General features: G+C 34.6%; 1 protein-coding gene across 3 annotated transcripts in view; it reads right to left on the bottom strand.

Annotated features, from left to right (window-relative positions):
- PRR16 (proline rich 16) overlaps positions 1–19037 on the bottom strand; it is a 326938-nt gene that overhangs the window by 248036 nt on the left and 59865 nt on the right. The window lies entirely within an intron of this gene.

Genomic DNA, 19037 nt, shown 5'->3' with positions numbered 1-19037 from the left:
TATATTTCAGCCTATGGATTTATAATAAAAACAAGTCATGCCATACATATTACAATCAGATGAATTATTTAAAAGGACAGAAATGTAATAATCCTCAGTAAAGGCTCTATTCTTACCTATTCTAAAACTTAAAATCTTCAAAAGTCATCAAATAATTTCCTAATAGTTAAAAACACAGCAATAAAACCACACATTGAATAATCACTCATTAATGACTATTATTTCTATTCTTGATTCTTTAAAGAATGACTGCTAATAATATAAACACTATCTTAGGTGTCGTCACAAGAGAGACAAATAAATGTGAATAAGCAAAAACTTATCCACCTTCAAAGAACATTTTCAGTACCAGCTACACAATACTGCAAGGGGATGACACTGCCTTCAAAATACATACTTATGTAATTATAAGATATACCATCCTGGTTCTTCTCATTACTGACATAGACCATGACACCTTGGATCCATCAATCTTTTGGTTAATCTCTATCTCATTTTTTGTCTGTTTTTGTTTTTATGTTGAAAAGATGGAGATTAAATGAGAGGTGGTATCTTGGTTTGGGTCCTGAAATAGAAGAACATTAATGGAAAAACTGGTAAATTCCAAATAGAGTTTGGAGTTTTGTTAATATTAATTTATCCATGTTAATGTCTTAATTTCTGACAAGTGTATCATGTAATGAAAATGTTAATAGTGATAGAGGGTGAAGAGTATATAGGTACTCCCTGTACTATCTTTGCAACTTTTTTGTAAATCTAAAATCATTCCAAAATAGAAGGAATATTTAAAAATACTGAGAAACCATTAATAAAGATGAGAATGCCATATGAGTTAGAAGTAAAAACAGAAGTTATATATTTATCTTGAAGAAAATATTTATTTACTTTTTCAAAAAGCTACTCCAGCGTAAGTATCACCACTCAAAACCTTGCAACAAGCTGACTCAAGGCACTAACAAGGCCCAAAAGTTGCTGCAAAAACTGAATTACAGTGCCCCTAAGAAATATAACACACACACAAAAATAGTTTCAGCTAATAAAGTGGTATCCCTTTCTGAGATTCTTTGTAACACCTAGAGGAAAAGAAATGTCAATGATTTGGTTTCAACAAGGGAGTATCAAGAAGCTATATTGCTTATTTTTAATCTGTGGCTAAAATGAGTGCTCAAAACTGTAATTAAAAAAAAAAAGAGGAAAGGAAGGGGGAAAATTCTGCCCGATACCTCAAAAATGATCAAGAGAATAGGAAGTGGCAAAGATATCCTGGAGGAAATGTCTTTTTGGTTGATGAAAATATCTATTCCACAAAGCCTATTTAAGCCCTGAAAGTTGTATGACCCCAGTTATACTGGCAGGAACAGTCCCATATCTAGAGCCACAATTCTTTCCAAAAACTAACTCTCATTATAAAAAAAGAAGGCAGAAATGAAAGTATAAAACTCTAAATATTAGGAAACAAATATATTTTTAAATGCCCTTAAGCAATCATTTTAAAGCCCGAATCTGCTGTAGCTGAATATATTATTTAATTGCTTGTCATTAGTTCTTGAAAGTAGAATGCACAGTTTAATGTCCATATTGGTCTAGACGTAACAAAATCACATCCTTGTGACTAGAAATGACATAGAGTTGGGAAGCAAAAACATTCAGGCTTTTAAAAAACAGTCATTGGCTGGGCACAGTGGCTCACGCCTGTAATCCTAGCACTTTGAGAGGCTGAGGTGGGCGGATCAGCTGAGGTCAGGAGTTTGAGACCAGCCTGGCCAACACAGTGAAACCCCATCTCAACTAAAAATACAAAAATTAGCTGGGCATGGTGGCATGTGCCTGTAATCCCAGCTACTCAGGAGGCTGAGGCAGGAGAATCACTTGAACCTGGAGGCAGAGGTTGCAGTGAGCCGAGATTGCGCTACTGCTCTCCAACCTGGATGACAGACTGAGACTCCATCTCCAAAAAAAACAAGAAACAAAAATAAACAACAACAACGAAACAGTCATGTATTGTTATATATCTAGTCTGTATTACCTCTGTCCTGCCTCAAATACTAAAGCAATCAATTATAAAGACCTCTAAAGAATCTCTTTATAAAATACATGTATGTGTGTATGTGTACGTCTAAATGCATTTGTTGCATATCCCCATGCTCATGGCACTGTTCCAGGTGCCTAAACAGAGCTTACATTCTGTCAGGGTGGGCTGAAAATAAAGTTCCAATCACAAAATTAATAATTTAATTACAGTTGTGATATGACACATGTTAGAAAGTAGCAGTATATAATATTAAGAGCAAAAAGAGAGTGTTGATCTATTCTGTGGTCACTAGGAGGCTGAGTTCTTATAACCCATTTATTCCTGAGGTTGCAGTTTTTGGAATTTTTGCAATCAGACCTTGGCGATGACCTTGAGCAGTAGGATATAAATAACTCCCACATGCTTAGCGTTCCAATAATGGAACACTAGGCATAAATAGATTGTCTTGAAGGATGGGAAAGAGTTGGTCAGGACAGACCAAAGGAGAGAGGAAGGTGGAGGGCAATACCACATATCTAAAATCCAGGACAGGAAGGGACATCATATTTTCAAGGGACAGTATACAGGGCTAAGTGACCAAAATACTAACTGCCTAGGTGCACATGGTACAAAATGAACCTGGTAAGAGAGGCCCAGCCAGGGCACATAGGGCCTTATAAGGACTTGAGACAGAAATCTGGATGGTGTCCTAAAAACCTCAGATTTTCTGATTAAAGCAAGACCAAGCCCGAAAATCTTGTGAAGGAGGAAAGAGACATTTTTAGATTTGAATTCAAAAACATACAATCTAGCTGCTGTGTGCAAACAGATAAGAGGTTCCTCAGGGGCCTCTGCAATTGCCCTGCTGAGAATTTGTGTCCTGGCCTGAAGGGAGGCTCTCCAAGAACAAAAAAATGGAATGTGTAAATGTGCTTGGCTCAATTTAAAAAATAAATAAATAAAATAAAATAAAACACTGTTACTGCTGTCTTTTCTGTCTAATGAACCATCAAAATAAGAAGCCCTGTTAGGTTTACCAAAAGTAAATTGGTTTCAAAATAAACTCAGAACATGGCAAGCTCTACCCAGGTATGAGCCTCTGGAAAGGCAGCTGTACTCTCAGGCTTTAAAAGTGCCAGGCATGAATTTCAACCAAAAAGGGATTTTGAAACAGCAAGAACCTATAATATAAAACACAATAGGCTCTAAAAATGACTCAGTCATCTCTACCATTACACGTTAACTACTCATCCAAAAAAAAGAAAAAAAAACATAATATTCATACAGTGTTTTTCACAACATCAATTACATTATACACAACTGATAATTTAAATACTCATTAACCAATGAATAATACAAGAATCTCATGACTCAAAATGCTCTTCCTACACCCTTTTTCACTGACACAGATAGCATTTTTTTTTTCTTTTCAAGTTCTATTTCAGGTTCAAGGGGCACATGTGCAGGTTTGTTACATGGGTAAATTGCATGTCTCAGGGGTTTGGTATGCAGATAATTTTGTCACCTGGTAATCAGTATAATACCCGATAGGTTGTTTTCCATTATTCACCCTCTTCCCATCCATAGCAAAATTTTTCCTGAAGATAACATATAAATCCACTAAAGTATTAGACGGCTATTCAATAATTATTTAATAGTAATTTAAATAAATTTCAGAATAAAATCTATATTAAAATCCTTTGGAATATCTAGGGGCATTACTTCTTGGCTTTGGTTTCTTTGTTGTTATTATTTTAAATATTTGATATTAATTTAAAATATTTTTAATCTTCCAGGGAAAATATTATTAGAAAATAATATTTAGAAAATATTTAGAAAAAATATTATTTTCTAATATTATTCAAAAATAATATTTACTGTTTTTTTGTTTTGCCAATACCATGATTTTAAAAACCTAGCATTCTTCAAAAGAAAATATTCATGAGAACCTCCATCAGTTTTTCTCTTTATGGTGTAGAAATGGCGTCAAAGCTGCCTGTCAGAAATTTCACAAAATGCTAACAGCCATACTGAGCCACTCGTTTCTGTTTTCTCAGGAGCCCAAGTACCTTCTCTGTCCTTGGAGTGGTCTCGTCTGCTCCCAATTTAGCCATTTTCCTTCAAACCAATTTTCTTTCTCTGTATTTTACTTCACTCATTTTTTCACAATCTTCCTCCAGGGAACAAACTCATGATGCAATTGCTAGTCAGCAGCCAACACTTTCTCCCAGCAGTAGCCCTAAGCAGGCTGCACATGCTCATCCTACTCCAGGCCCAACTATAACTACTGGGAAAGAGAGCAGTGAGGTAATTCAGATGACTGATACCTTAAAGAACAAGATTATTTGGAACCATTTAGGAGAGTGTGGGAAGCAAGGACAACCTTCTTTTTTTCTGCAATTGCAACACATTAATGCAAATGCTGAAGATGCTTTCAGTTTATAAAAGCACCCTATAGACCTGTACTTCTTTTATTTCTGAGAAATTCAAACCACCAAGCAGTTATCAAAATGTTTTAACAGCAGAAACCTTTATTTGGTCCCCTAAATCGCCACTAAAAGTGGCATTTTAATAGCATATATTAATGTTTGTAAGTTCGAAATTGCAGTATGTGTATCCAATAAATTGAATTACATGTATTTTAACAACACAAAATTTTGCAGTTGAGGTTTATAGATGACTGTTGTTTCTACAGACAAATTACGTGTGGATTTCATTTTGGTTGCAAAGTAGTGACAAATCCTGACTCATAGAAATACAACTGAAAATGCTATGTTTTCTCAAGAGCTTCCCTTAAAAATCTCAGAATGCTTATCAATTAAACTAAACCGGTAGCTTGAAAGAGGATGGTAGAAATATCTTGATCAAATTTAAAATGGAAACAATAACTTGCTTGTATTTTCTAAATATTAAGTATTCAACATAAATGAAATCAATGAATAGACAACTCAGTCTTAATCTCTTTATTGAGCAGAAAGTATGTTTCAAAGTATCTTCTAATATTATGCTTATATTATAAATAACATTAAAAATTCCAAGTTATATGGGTCACCATCTCTGACTACAAAATTATTTGAAAGTTTAAAAACAATTTATTTTTTGCTGTCTCCAATTTTATTTCACTTCCACTAATAGCACTTTAACTTCGGTCATGGGCAAGGTAATTCTGTAATCTTGCTTGGCCAAATACAGCTCATTTAGCTTAATAGCAATTGGTATGGGGCTGGGGGTGGGGGGGAAGTTTCCAATATAATAATAACCACTAGTACAATGAATAAAATATTTTTATATTGGTATGGGTAACATTTGTGCAATACTTGCTGGAGAGTCACTGAGTTTTGCCTGGTATGCAACATGTGTACTGTAGTAATTGAGGAATTTTATATGGTGGCAAATTAAGCAAATGTAACATTATACCCTAGTCTAGTTAATAACACCTCTTCCAAAAGTGCTAAATATATGCCAAAACATATTAGGGAAAGTTTTATTTTAAGAGTTAATTTAGTAAAACAAATATACTTGTAATTTTCCATGTATTCAAATTCAATTCATAAATGAATGTTCTTCTGGGATTTTTATATGGTTAACATTTTAACTTTTATTTTAGGTTCAGGGGTACATGTGCGGGTTTGTTATATAGATAAACTCATGTCTTGAGGGTTTGTTGTACAGATTATTCCATGACCCAGGTATTAAGCCTAGTACCCAATAGTTATTTTTTCTGCTTCTCTCCCTCCTCTCGCCCTCCATCCTAAAGTAGATTCCAGTGCATTGTTCCCTCCTTTGTGTTCATGAGTTCTCAGCGTTTAGCTCCCACTTATAAGTGAGAAAATGCAGTATTTGGTTTTCTGTTCCTGTGCTAATCTGCTAAGGATAGTAGCCTCCAGCTCTACACATGCTCCCACAAAAGACACGATCTTGTTCTTTTTTATGGTTGCATAGTATTCCATGATGTGTATTTTTAAAATTATATTTGAATCAAATAATTATCAATCACATTACAGTGCTAATTTCTCAGATTAAAAACATTAATCTAAGTAAATCTTAAACAAAGGGAACTATATTAGTGGATCAAAGGCAGACAATAGGTCATCTTAGTATTCTGACTTAATTCATCAGTGCCCAATGAGGGCAGAGGTAGATGTACTAAAATGTAAACATATATCACACCTTTTTCCACATAACAAAACTGCCATCCTTTCTCATGAACATGTTTTCTCTTCATTCATTCATATATGTTTTGTGTAAACTATACAATGTATATGTGTACTTAACTTTTTTTAAAAAAAAAGGAGACATTTTTGGACATTTCATCTGTAGGAGTCTTTGAACTAGATAGTGTCAAATATTTAACTGGAAAAATAAAGTAACTTTATAAAGTTTATTGTAATAGAAAATATGTGCAATATTGTAGCACTAAAAAAGAGGTGACTACAACCAGCACAAATTTTTGCAGCTGAGGTTTATAGATGACTACTGCTTCCATAGATGAATTACTTGTGAATTCCATTGCTAGATTCCCAGCATTATGGGAATCAGTGCATCACTAATATTTAAATCAATTGGTTACTAAGTAGATCCAAGCAGTAAGAACTCTCACTCTGCTGATCACAGAGAGGTTACACACACAATGTCATTTGCTAACTAACTATGCCAACTATCACAATTCTGTAACTAAACACCAGCACTAGTTGATGTGATATTTTATAAACAAGGTTGGTCACTTAATGAGAGTAAATGATGTGTGGTTAGTGACTAAACATGAGATAATTGGTGAAATTTGGCAAAGATCTATAGACTACATAATACCATTGTATAAGTGTTCATTTCTTTTTAAATAATTTATTTCTTTTATTAAAATAGAGATGGAATCTCACTATATTGCCCAAGCTGGTCTTGAACTCCTGGGCTCAAGACATCCTCTTGTCTCGGCCTCCCAAAGTGCTGGGATTACAGGAGTGAGCCATCGTGCCTGGCCAAGTTTTTTGTTTGTTTGTTTTTTGACAGGATCTCACTCTGTCACTCGGGCTGAGTACAGTGGCACAATCTTGGCTCACTGCAACCTCCGCCTCCCAGACTCAAGCAATTCCCATGCTTCAGCCTCCCAAATAGCTGGGATTACAGGAATGAGCCACCACACCTGGATAATTTTTGTATTTTCAGTAGAGACGTGATTTCACCATGTTGGCCAGGCTGATTTTGAACTCTCGAGCTCAAGCGATCCTCCCGCTTTGGCCTCCCAAAGTGCTGGGATTGCAGGCATAAACCACTGCACCCAGGAAGTGTTAATTTCTTAATCTTGGTTAAGTGTGTTGTTGTTATATGTAAGTGAAAGTCATTATTCTATGGAAAATGTACACAAACATAGTTAAGAGTTAAAGGGGCATCATGTATACAAATTACTACCAATGTTTTGATAAAACAATTACAGAGTAAGAAAGATAGAATAAAGTAAATTGGTAAAATATTAACATTTGAGGAATTTGGGTACGCAAGAATTCCAATTACTAACTGTACAAATTCTCTGTGACTAAAAAGCTTTCAAAATAAAAAGTTTTTAAAAAATATCTTACAAAACATATTACTGTTCCTCATGATGATACTCAGTAAATAAATTATTGCCAAAATCTGCAATGCTATTCATGACTTTGAGGACTGGAGCAAAGCAACAGACAACAGCATCCTCACAGAAGCTTTTACACACACACACGCACACACACGTGTAAAGTGAATTCAAATAATCATTTCAATTACATATCCCTTACAATCTGGTTCATTACATTATTTAGATGCATGTATGTTACTCCTCACGATACATACTTTTAAAAATAATTACGCCCTGCAAAGTCCTGATAAAATATTTAGTTCAATATAATGTCATTTCTAAAACAATAAACACTTCAACTACCAATAAAATCAAAATCTTTCATGTAAATTTTTTTATATTACACGTACTTACATGACTTAAGAAACTGTATTTCTCTCCTCTCTAACTTGGCCAGTTGAGGCTCACATCTAAATACATAGAGGCAACAAACATGCAAAGATTTTACATTATAAAGATCTGTTTTAAGACAATCTTTGGAAATTCACTGAATCTTTAGAAACATGCTGAAAACAAAATGATGGACCAACTTATGTTGAGTGTGTAAGGAGAGAAGAAAAAGGTCAGAGATAGAAATAAGGTGACAGATAATACATTTTTAAGTACAGATAGATTCATAATACCATCTATAAAATGATATATACAAAAAAGATACATTCCATCTATAAAATGATATATACAAAAAAGATACAATAGGATACTTCAGGTGCAGTAGAGTGTAAAACGGTTGTTAGACTTGAGTCTAACATGAGCATTTCTATTAGGTGCTGTGAATATCACATTTACATCCCTTATATATACATATTATCAAAGAAGGAATATTGGAATGTAACAGATAAAAGGAAAAATATAATATTTTTTAAGATATTCAAAAACCAATAGATGTGTGTGGGGCAGGTACTCTTTCTCCTAATGCTGAATGCTCCAGACTCAATCTTTGACCCTCTGCTCTATCTCGCTTAGTGATCTCATTAGTTTTATGGCTTTAAATAAAGAGTATCCATTTGCCAATGGCAACCAAATTTATATCTCTCTTTCAGATCTCTGCCACAAGCTCTTAAATTGTTTATACAATTGCTTATTCAAGATGTCTATGTGGATGTCTAATAAGCAACTCAATCTCCACCTGTTAAAACCTGAACTGCTGATTTATCTCCAAACCTGTCCCACATGCAGCCTTCTCCATCTTAATGGAGGCACCTAAAAATGCTCAGGCCACAAAACTTAAATTCACCTTGAACTCCAATCTCTCAGGAAGCCTTGTTATACTTTCAACACATATCCAGCACCCAGCCACTTCTCACTACCTGCAGGCTTTTTTCAACACAAATATTAGAATGATCTTTAAAAATGTAATTCGGGTCATGTGTTGTTCTACTTAACAGTCTGAAGTAGTCCCCTATTTCACTCAGAGAAAAGTTAAAAGTTTTGCAAGGATTGCAACAGCCAGTGGACAGACTCTTGCTGCCTTTTTGTTTTCATCTCCTAGTGAAAACATCTCCTTGCTCCCTCTGTTCCAGCCACACAAGCTTCCTTGAATATACCAGGCATGCTCCTGCTTTGGAAACTTTTCCCTGGTGGTTTTACTGGATAGAATGTTTTTCCCAAAGATAGTCACATGGCCAACTCCCTGGCCTTAAAATCTTTGTTCAAGTATCATCTTTTCCACAATTATTCTACTGAAAATAGCACTTATCCCTACCCCTCCCTTAGCACCCAATCCCCTTCATGCCAGTCCACCTTTCTTTTTTTCACAGTACTTATCATTTTCTAAAATGCAATATAATTTACAGATTTATTATGGTTATTGTTTAATGTCCATCTCCCCTTTTAAATTTTAAGCTCCAACAGAGCTAGAATCGTTGTCTGCTTAATTTACTGATATATCTCCAAGTCCCTACAACAATGCCTAGCACATAATAGACACCCAATAAGTATTTCATGTGGAATATTAGGTTGATTTGCAATTACTAAATTTGATTCCTTGAAGATGTATTCAGTGGATGAAGAGAAAACACATGAAAATTTCTCCGCAGAACTCTAGATCACTCCAAAAGGGCAGGAACAATGGATTACAGGGTAAACTATCCTATTATCTTCTATCTGACACCTAGAGTGCAGTTGCCATAGCACCCCCAAGGTGGAAACAGCCAGAGGTGAAGGGGGGATGAAAAAGCAAGGAAGCAATAATCTGCCTGTGACTTCAGGGAAACTACTGCTCTGAGCCAGAACGACCCAGAAACACTAAAAGGTAAAGCTACATTACCCAGGTCCACTCATTCTATTCATTTTATTTGTATAGAGAAAAGTTTCCGTAATGACATTTACAAAAGTTACTAATTACTTTTTGGGGGTAAATGGCTTTTGGGATAGCTTTTGCTTCTTTGTCATTTCTCTAGTACGTGAATTTTTTCCTAAAAATTCTTATACAATTAAAAGTTAATTCTTAAAAAAAAATTTCCAATAAAATCCTGTATGTTTCCTAATAAAAAATAAAGTTAATATTCTTGAAAGAGACAACTGAATATTTCAAATTTCTTCTAAGATCCTTCAGTGCAATATTGTACATTATAAGACTTTTAACCACTTTAGTCTAAGGAACAATGGTTTGCATTAGGAAAATTCTCAAAACCAGAAAAATGAAATTATTAAGAATTCCTATAAAGTCTGATGTCATATAAGATTCAACAAATATTATTCTAATTAATTTAATTATCTTTATAAAGGAATCTAAATTTTGTTGTTTTTTTCTTATTTAACACCCATAGCATTCAGGGATACTTATCCTACTAGTCCTTGATAAAAGCTAGCCCATAAACTTAAATAATTGTAAAGACTACTATGTAAATTCAAGGAGAAAAATTATCTTAATATCCTTCAAAGGAACTATAGGTAGTTTTCCTAAAGAAACTATATATAAGTAATAAATACAGAAAATGTTTCCAAACACTTGTATAATATCTTTACCTAAAATGGAATGGCCGGATAAGCATATTTCTGTGTAATCTTGCCTAAGAAAGGAATCGGGCAACATTAGTTTCCCTGGATCGCAACCCATAGGATTTTGATTTTGAGAACATATTGTACAATCATCATATAAATTTTATTTTTATTTTCTCTGTTGATAAAAAAATGCAACTCATGCTAACTTTTTCATAATATGAGAAGAGAGCCCAAACATAACCAAAAAGGGAATTTCTAATGGAGCTTCTTTATAATTAGCTCTCTAATTAACTATTAACAAGTTGGATATCATTGTCTTCAATACATTACATGCTAATTAACAACACTTGTATCACTGTCTCATCAACTTAGTATACAATAGCTCAGCAGTTATGTCAATAAATTAATTATGCTTTGTAGCATATTTACATATTTAAATATATTGTACAAATTAAATATAATTTATCATTCTGCTTAGGAGATATTCCTTTTCTGTGATTTTTGCTTGTGTTCTTCTCTATCAAATGCATGCCAATCTAGGGAGTTGTGAAGTATCATTTAGATAGTGGCAATGGCAAAACGTCAAAAACAAAGCTACCTAAATAAATGAAGATACAAACAGGAAGGTGGAAATCAGAAGATTCAACTAACGTCATACAGGAAAACACCACAAATGTAGCTTACCTGGAATGACCTGCTAGAGAATGCATGCATCAGTTGATTGGTTCCTTTTATTTGGGAGTGACTGGCATTATGGATGAAAAGCTGGATACCAGACATGCTGTATCTCACTACAGCCCATCCTGCATTTAGGTCACAATGACCGCTGGCTGTCTGGGGCTTTGCAGGGTGTGGAAGAAGCCAGCAAGCTTCCCCAAACGATCCTTTTATAGATCTGAGCTACTTCCCCTAAACAACTCTATCCATGGTAAAACAATAGGATAATTTAAGTCATTTGCCATCAAACTACCACCACTAAAAAGGAAAATATGGCAACCTATCATTTGCCATATAACTACCACCACTAAAGAGGGAAAAAATGTTATATTCTACAAAGGTTCATGGTGGACAGTTTTACTTCCTATGCATGGGAACAGACAACTTGTAATCTCAGTTTTTAAACTACCTAATTTTCTGAGCTAGTATAATTTGAATACAGAGAAAGTTAAGCTAAGCAATGAGAATGTTTGATCTGGCAGAAAGAAGAGGCTGCCAGTGCATATCTTATATATTTCAATTATTTTTACCAACTGTATATCTATTTCTGTTTCTAACTTTTGTTGCACTAAGGTATGCACTTCATGAAATGACATAGGTAAAATTGCAAGATTCTATCTTACTCGAATAAAGCCTCATGCTAAATCCTTCTACTATTTTGGTAGCAGGGATTGTCTTAAGCTTCCTGGCTTAGATGGGAAAACAGAAACTTCCACCCTGAGTGATGGCAGGCAGTCTCTTTCCTATCCCTCAAATAACCTTTACCTTTCTCCTTTGAACTAATTTCACCCTACCATCCCTTTCTCTTACCCATCTCCCCAATATCTCCTATACCTTACCTCATCCAGAATCAAATGCTGCTCAATTACACTGTTTTAACAATATGCTGCTTTATGACCATCAAGTTATCCTAGAACTAGCTTCATGCTAGTCGCTCACAGTTAATCTAATTTTTTAACTAGTTAAGAAAAACATAAGTATTTAAAGGAAAACAATGAAGCAAACAAAAAAGAAATTAAGAGGCAATATGGGGGACTACAAAACAAAAAGTACACAGAGATATAATGAAAGAAAGTGAATGATGAACAAACAAAAAGAGAGGAGAAGTCAGAACAAAAAGGAGATCGGGCAAGTAGAGAATTATTGACATTCATGTATACTGAGAGCTTACTCTGGGAAAGAATTGTGCTAACTGTTTTACATGCAGTGTGTGTAGTAAAATATAAATATATATATATATATATATTTACACACACTTCAGGTAAAACAGCACAATTCTTTGCTAATATATAATATTATATATATATTCTATATATATAAGCACTGCATATATACACACACACATATATATGTCTGTAGCATATTTACAAGGTCAACATTTTTTACATGAGAAATGTGTGTACTTGATTCTTAAATAGGTCTTGTTAGCTTGCTATATGACAGAAAAATTGTTTTAAGAATATAAACTTCATAAAAAGTGAAACAAATATGTTACAACACACTTTCTTTTTCTCATTTCCTCCCAGCACCCAAAACTCAATTTTATATTATTTTTGCATAGTAAAAAAGTTAATGTTAAAAAAGAAAAAAAAAGCCTGCTGTATTGTGTTTACTATTTTCTGGTCTTATAAGAGTGACTTTACTTACATGCTCTTGAAATATGGTAAGTTACCATGGTAACTAGATCCTTTGACAATTATTCTATTTTAATACAAACCAATAAAACGGGTTAAAAATACTCTATTCTTAAATCCTTAGACTTACAGTCACTACTAAAGTTTGTCCTTACCTTCCTTGCCACATTTTTCAAGTGGATGTTTAAGGATTTTTTCCCTGTCCTATTTCACCCCTCATCAAGCTGATTTGAACAGGAACACTTCTCAAGCCATGAAAGCTGATGCACTCTGCGATAGTAAATGCCCAGCAGGAATTTTTGCACTTAATTCAAATAGATAAATATCACCAGAGTTTGTTATATAACCAAGAAGGTTATGTAGTGTGCTCGTTGTTTTACAGAGGAAAAATCAGATTTTTGTTTTAGAGACAGATACTTTTTAAAAATAAAGACACAGCATACATTATTTTAGTACACTTATGGCCTAAAACATGATTTGAGTTGTCAATAAGCCATTGTTGAACACTATCGGAAACAAAAAAATAGGTAGCTACTATCCCCCTGTGCCTCCGCATCAATTTTATGTATCTCTTCGCTAGTAGTGATCATATCATAATTAACAAAATTTCTAAAGCTATTTTATTCCGAAATCATGTCATATTTATCTTTATAACCCAAGTATATCACCTGGTATTTAGTGGGTTCTCAATTAATGCTATAAAGAGAAAAGCAAATATAGTGAAGATTGGTTGCCTTGTTCTTCATCAATGGAAGTGTACTGTTCTAATACATATTAAGAACTAATGCTGCTAAGTTGAGATTAAGTTTGTTTTTCAGGGAGGAGACAAAAATTGAATCATAAAAAAATGATTTAATTAAATGGAAAAATATGATTTTCCACTCAAGATACAAAATACCAGCCAAGTAAATCTGTGGCAGGCTAAGCCAAACATTGCCTCTTTTCACAAGGGCTCATAGTTTTAGCTAGCTTATGAAGAACATCAAAACTATTCTAGATATTTGTGCAATCCATAATAATCTGTCTCTTGTACTCCTCATCAGTATGTCCATCCCCATTCAGCGTGTGGGTGTTAGGGACTGTCAACCGTCTCTAGACAGCTGCCTCAGCCTGCCTCTCAGGCTTTAGGAGTAAAACATGGTCTTGCATCATGCTCAGACAGAACTTTCCATAAATCACCTCTGGATTTGGGGTCTCTACTATAGCTCCTTTGTACTCTTAAAATTGAGGTCCCCCATCCTTCCCCATTCTGCACTGGATCCCTAAGGCTCAGCTGGAAACTTGGATGCCTTCACTGAGCTCAAATTCATAATTGATTTACAGATTATTTGTATTTCCTCTGAGATATCACATTTTTCCCCATTTTCTCCTTTTCCATAGCCTCCCTGTTATGTCAGGTTCTTTTCTCTACCCCATCACCAGAATATGGCAAAGTTGCCAGAGTTGGTCAGTATCTTGAGTCCTACAAAATAATGTGTCTGGCAATCACCATTCAATTGCACTGAAATGCAGGTCTTCGTAAGGTAACACCAAATCTACCACACTTCACCTGACTTTCCTCAACTATTGCTCTCTGTCTTCCTCCCTCTGACTCTCCATGATGCTGACTTAGTTCAAAAAGCCAAGTATTTTTGTCCTGGTTGATGACATATTTGGATTCCATTTATTGACCTGATTTCTCCATTCTACCTACCTTTTAGAATGTGCCACAGCAGCAGGTAAATGACACTCTATCCATCCCAGGATCATAAGATGTTCATCATTGCATGGCAGGAGAATATAAGCATCCTATCACTATTAAGACTTCTGTACACCTCTCCATTCTAACTTTTACCTAAACTAGTATTTACCAAATAACTCAATTTGGGATCTTTAAAAACTATAAGAAAGGAATCTGGGGAATATCTGTGGATTTCCCTTCACCTCTTCATATTGTTTTTATATTAGGCATATACAAAAGGCAAAGTTAATTTCCATTCTTATTGTCAATTTCCCTTCCAGGCTAGCATGCACTTCTAGGGAGGAACTGAGATGAGCATCATTTGGCATTGCCTTTGATGTATTCTCTCCCTTCTGCTAAAACAGCCACAATATCTGGGAACACTCAAATAGGAAGGCATTTGTCAACCCTGTCTAGCCTCTTTGCAGAACGCTCATGCAAGTGTAAAAAGCAAAAGGAAATTCAGTTGTAGATCCAAGAACCTTCTTTTAGAAATCAGGAACCCATGCATATTCCCAAATTTTGTTTCCAATTGCACTCTACATCTAAATATGTTCAGACATTATTACAGCTATACTTCTCACTCCATAATTCAAAATTAGCCTGAGGCTACTTAAACTGTTACTTGCTGGCATGTTAATTTGATCAGAATGTCTCAGAGCTCTCCTGCTTTCTTAATCCTTTAAGACCAGGGTCAGCAAACCACAGCTGTGTGCCAAATCAGGCCTGCCACCTGGTTTTGTACAGCCCATAAGCTCTAAGAATGGCTTTTACAGATGAACATTAGCAATCAATTTGATGATAGGGAACATTATGTTTGACCAATAATTAAGGAAAACACTAACCACACGAATAAAGAACTCAGTTACTCTCATCCGTAGACTTACGTACAAAAAGTTGGACTCAATTATTTTGAATTTCATCGTTAAAATTTGTGGAAATTTGTTTGTTATACAAATATTGGTGATTTTGCCTCTCAGACACAAAGCCTAAAATAGTTCCTATCTGGCCCTTTACAAAAAAAGGTTTGCTGATCCCTACTTGATTCCACTTATATGAGGTATCTAAAAGAGTCAAATTCATAGAATCAAAGAGTAGAATGGTAAACAGCAGGACCTGGGGGGAGGAGAACTGAGTAGTTACTAATCACGGGGCAAAAAGCTTCAGCTAAACAAGATGACTAAGTTTTACAGATCTGCTGTACAATATTGCCACTATAGTCAACAACAATATATTGTATACTTAAAACATTTATGGAGGGGCTGGGCGTGATGGCTCATACCTGTAATCCCAGCACTTTGGGAGGCCGAGCCAGGCAGGTCAGGAGATTGAGACCATCCTGGCCAACATGGAGAAATCCCGTAGATACAGTCTCAGAATGCTGGGAAACAGCAAATAATTACTGTATATTCTTTCATCTTTTTACTTTGCTATGATTTTTCAGAGATCAGGGCATTCACAATTTTAAGAGTGTGATTTAACCAACTATTGCACTTCCAGACAATATTATTTTGTGATTTCCAATCTCTGGTAGAGAGCAGAGTTGATACATGTGGCAGTGGCTCTACCACCAATTATGTTCCGTACCCAGGGCTGGACACACAGTTGAGCTCAGTAATACACTATAACACGAGTAAGTGAAGGAGGGAACGGCAATAATTCATGTTATTGCCAGGATTTGTTGCCTGAGGGGAAAATATAAATGGCACAGAAATGTATTCCAAATTCAGAAAGAGAAAGAAATGGCATGCAATTATATTTAAATAACATAAATGCTGATTTAAACACAGATCTGAAAGTCATGATATGAATAGATTTAGGAATGACAACAAGAGGCTAAGATGCCCTAATTTGTGTTCTTACTGGGAAGGAGAAGACAGGTGGAAAGGAATCTGGTGCATGAAAAGGAAAAAGTCTGCAAAGCTTACATATTAATGACAAGGAGCTGACCACAGGATGAGATCTTTATTATCCAGACCCACAGTACGTGTGGGAGTTATTCAACTCTGCAGCTCATACAGTTGAATGACCTATACAGTTACTTTGCAGCTCATACCATAGGTAAACTTCCACCTCAGAACAGAAAGACTAGATCTGAGATTGTGGATCTAACAGTTTCTCGGCCCCTTTCCCAGCCAAAAATGAATTAAATCAAATTTTTTCTTCAGATCTGGCTTAATCTGTTGTTATTGCATGGGGAAACGCCTGTCCAAAAATGTTGTGTCTTCTTTTTAATTGTTGAAGCAGGGAGCAAAGCTTATCATTGCCTAATAATCATAATCAATTTGTTGCCTCATTAAAAAATGTGCTCAACATCTATTGCACCAACTTGACCCTTTGAACTATCCCGAGTCCTCCTAAAGGCTTATGTTTTAAAGTCTACTAATGACTTTTAAGCACTGACATGTTCTTTACCTGTTTCATGTGTGTCCATTTTATCTACATTAATTACTTTCAAGTAAAAATTTCACAAGACAATACCTAGCAGAATTTCCTGCCTAAGAGTTACAAAAAAAAAAAAAAAAAGCAATATTGATGTTGCTACTAAAGGAAATATACGTGTTCTTAAAATAGGTCAATATTGTATATTCATAGTAGTCTGTGGAACTGATCAGTATTATATAATACTTCTATTTAATATATTTATTTATAGTAAGCTATGTTCCAGATATGATTTAAATGGCTTGCACACATTCTTAAAATACAGCAAGACAGCATAAATTTAAAAGGGAAAGAAGAAAGAGAAACAACAATGAAGCTACAATTCATATTTAATTTATTAAGTTCAAGCCTGGATATGGAAGAACTGGCAGAAATAGGGAGCTATAATGTGTCCATGTAATGTAGCCTAGTCATTAAGAATGAAAGAATTTGAAAAGAGTCTGGTGAATATGAAGACAACCTGATTTAACATATTAAAATATATAATGGGGCCCTCTCATATTTACATATCACTTTGAAGTTTACAAAGCATATTAAGTATATTTATTTCCTTATATCAGTAAGACTGCATTAGAAATAAGGAAACTCTCATAAGAAAGAGTGACTTGCCAGGACAAGTTGCCTTCTAGAGGTTATCATGCCAAATAGTTTCAAGAAGACTTATAGACTGGCAAAAGAGGATTGAAAGACCTACTATAAGAAACCTCCATATGACCTTACTAACAAATAAGATATTTTTATATTATCATATTTTAAGATACTCTTCTAATATTAGGCTGAGCAATACAGTAAAAAATGGTTAACCTTTTTGCCAGCGATTTCAAATGTTCAACCTAATAGTTTATTTGGTTTTTTAATTTTAAAAATGTGTGGGTACATAGTAGGTGTATATATTTATAGGGTATATGAGATATTTTGACACAGGCATACAAGGCATAATGATCACATGAGTGTAAATGGGATATTCATCACCTCAAGCATTTATCCCTTCTTTGTGTTACAAACAACCCAATTATACTCTTTTAGGTATTTAAAATGTACTATAAATTCTTGTTAACTGAAGTTATCCTGTTGTGTTATCAAATACTAGATGATATTTATTGTATGTAACTCTATGTTGTACCCATTAACCATCCCCACTTCCTCCCCTGTTCCCCACACTACCCTTCCCAGCCTATGGTAATCATTCTTCCACTCTCTATATTCATGAGTTGAATTGTCAACATAATAGTTTGGATATCAGTGACAAAAATGTGTATCTGCATTTCCTAAACATCAAAATCCATTCAATCATACTTAATTTTGTAGCTTGTACATTAGATATGTTATATCTTTACTAAGGAAGAATTAAAAAGAAAGGCGTGATTTCAATTAGCATTAAATACACTAAGAACATTTTTCAGAATGGTAATTCAGCTACAACTCTAGACTTTGGTACGATATTTTCTGTAAGAACATTTTGGGAAGATATTAAAAACTATATCCTGCAGAAAGATTTTAAGAGTTTAGACACAGGAGTCAGCTTAGCAGTGTTGAAATCCTGGTTCCAGCTGCTATGTGCCACTGAGGAGTTTACATAAACTTCTGTGTCTTAGTTTCCTCATCTGTACATTGAAAATAATACTATTACTCTAACAATGAATGTTATATAACTGAGCAGTTTTCTCTTTCTAGTTTGGCTCCTGGAAAAGGCAGAGCCAAGTTCAAAGTTCATATTCAAGTACCACATTGACCCTTGTGGTCTACATATGAACATTCTTCCCTCTCTGCTTTTTAAATATTAATTCTGTATATTTCTCTTGGGTTGAATTATCTATTTCTTCTTTGCCCCACTTTTATTAGAGTGTTTCTGACATGAGCTTAAATCTTTTATGGTATAAGTTAGCTTTAAAAGTATTCAATATATCAATACATATATACACACTCACTCTGAAAATTTTGACTTACATTGACTTTCACTAGAAA

The sequence above is a fragment of the Pan paniscus genome, chromosome 4, assembly GCF_029289425.2.
Source record: "Pan paniscus chromosome 4, NHGRI_mPanPan1-v2.0_pri, whole genome shotgun sequence".
In the NCBI taxonomy this organism is placed as follows: Eukaryota; Metazoa; Chordata; class Mammalia; order Primates; family Hominidae; genus Pan; species Pan paniscus.
Note: the sequence above shows the minus strand (reverse complement) of the source record. Positions and strands in the feature narration are given on the sequence as shown.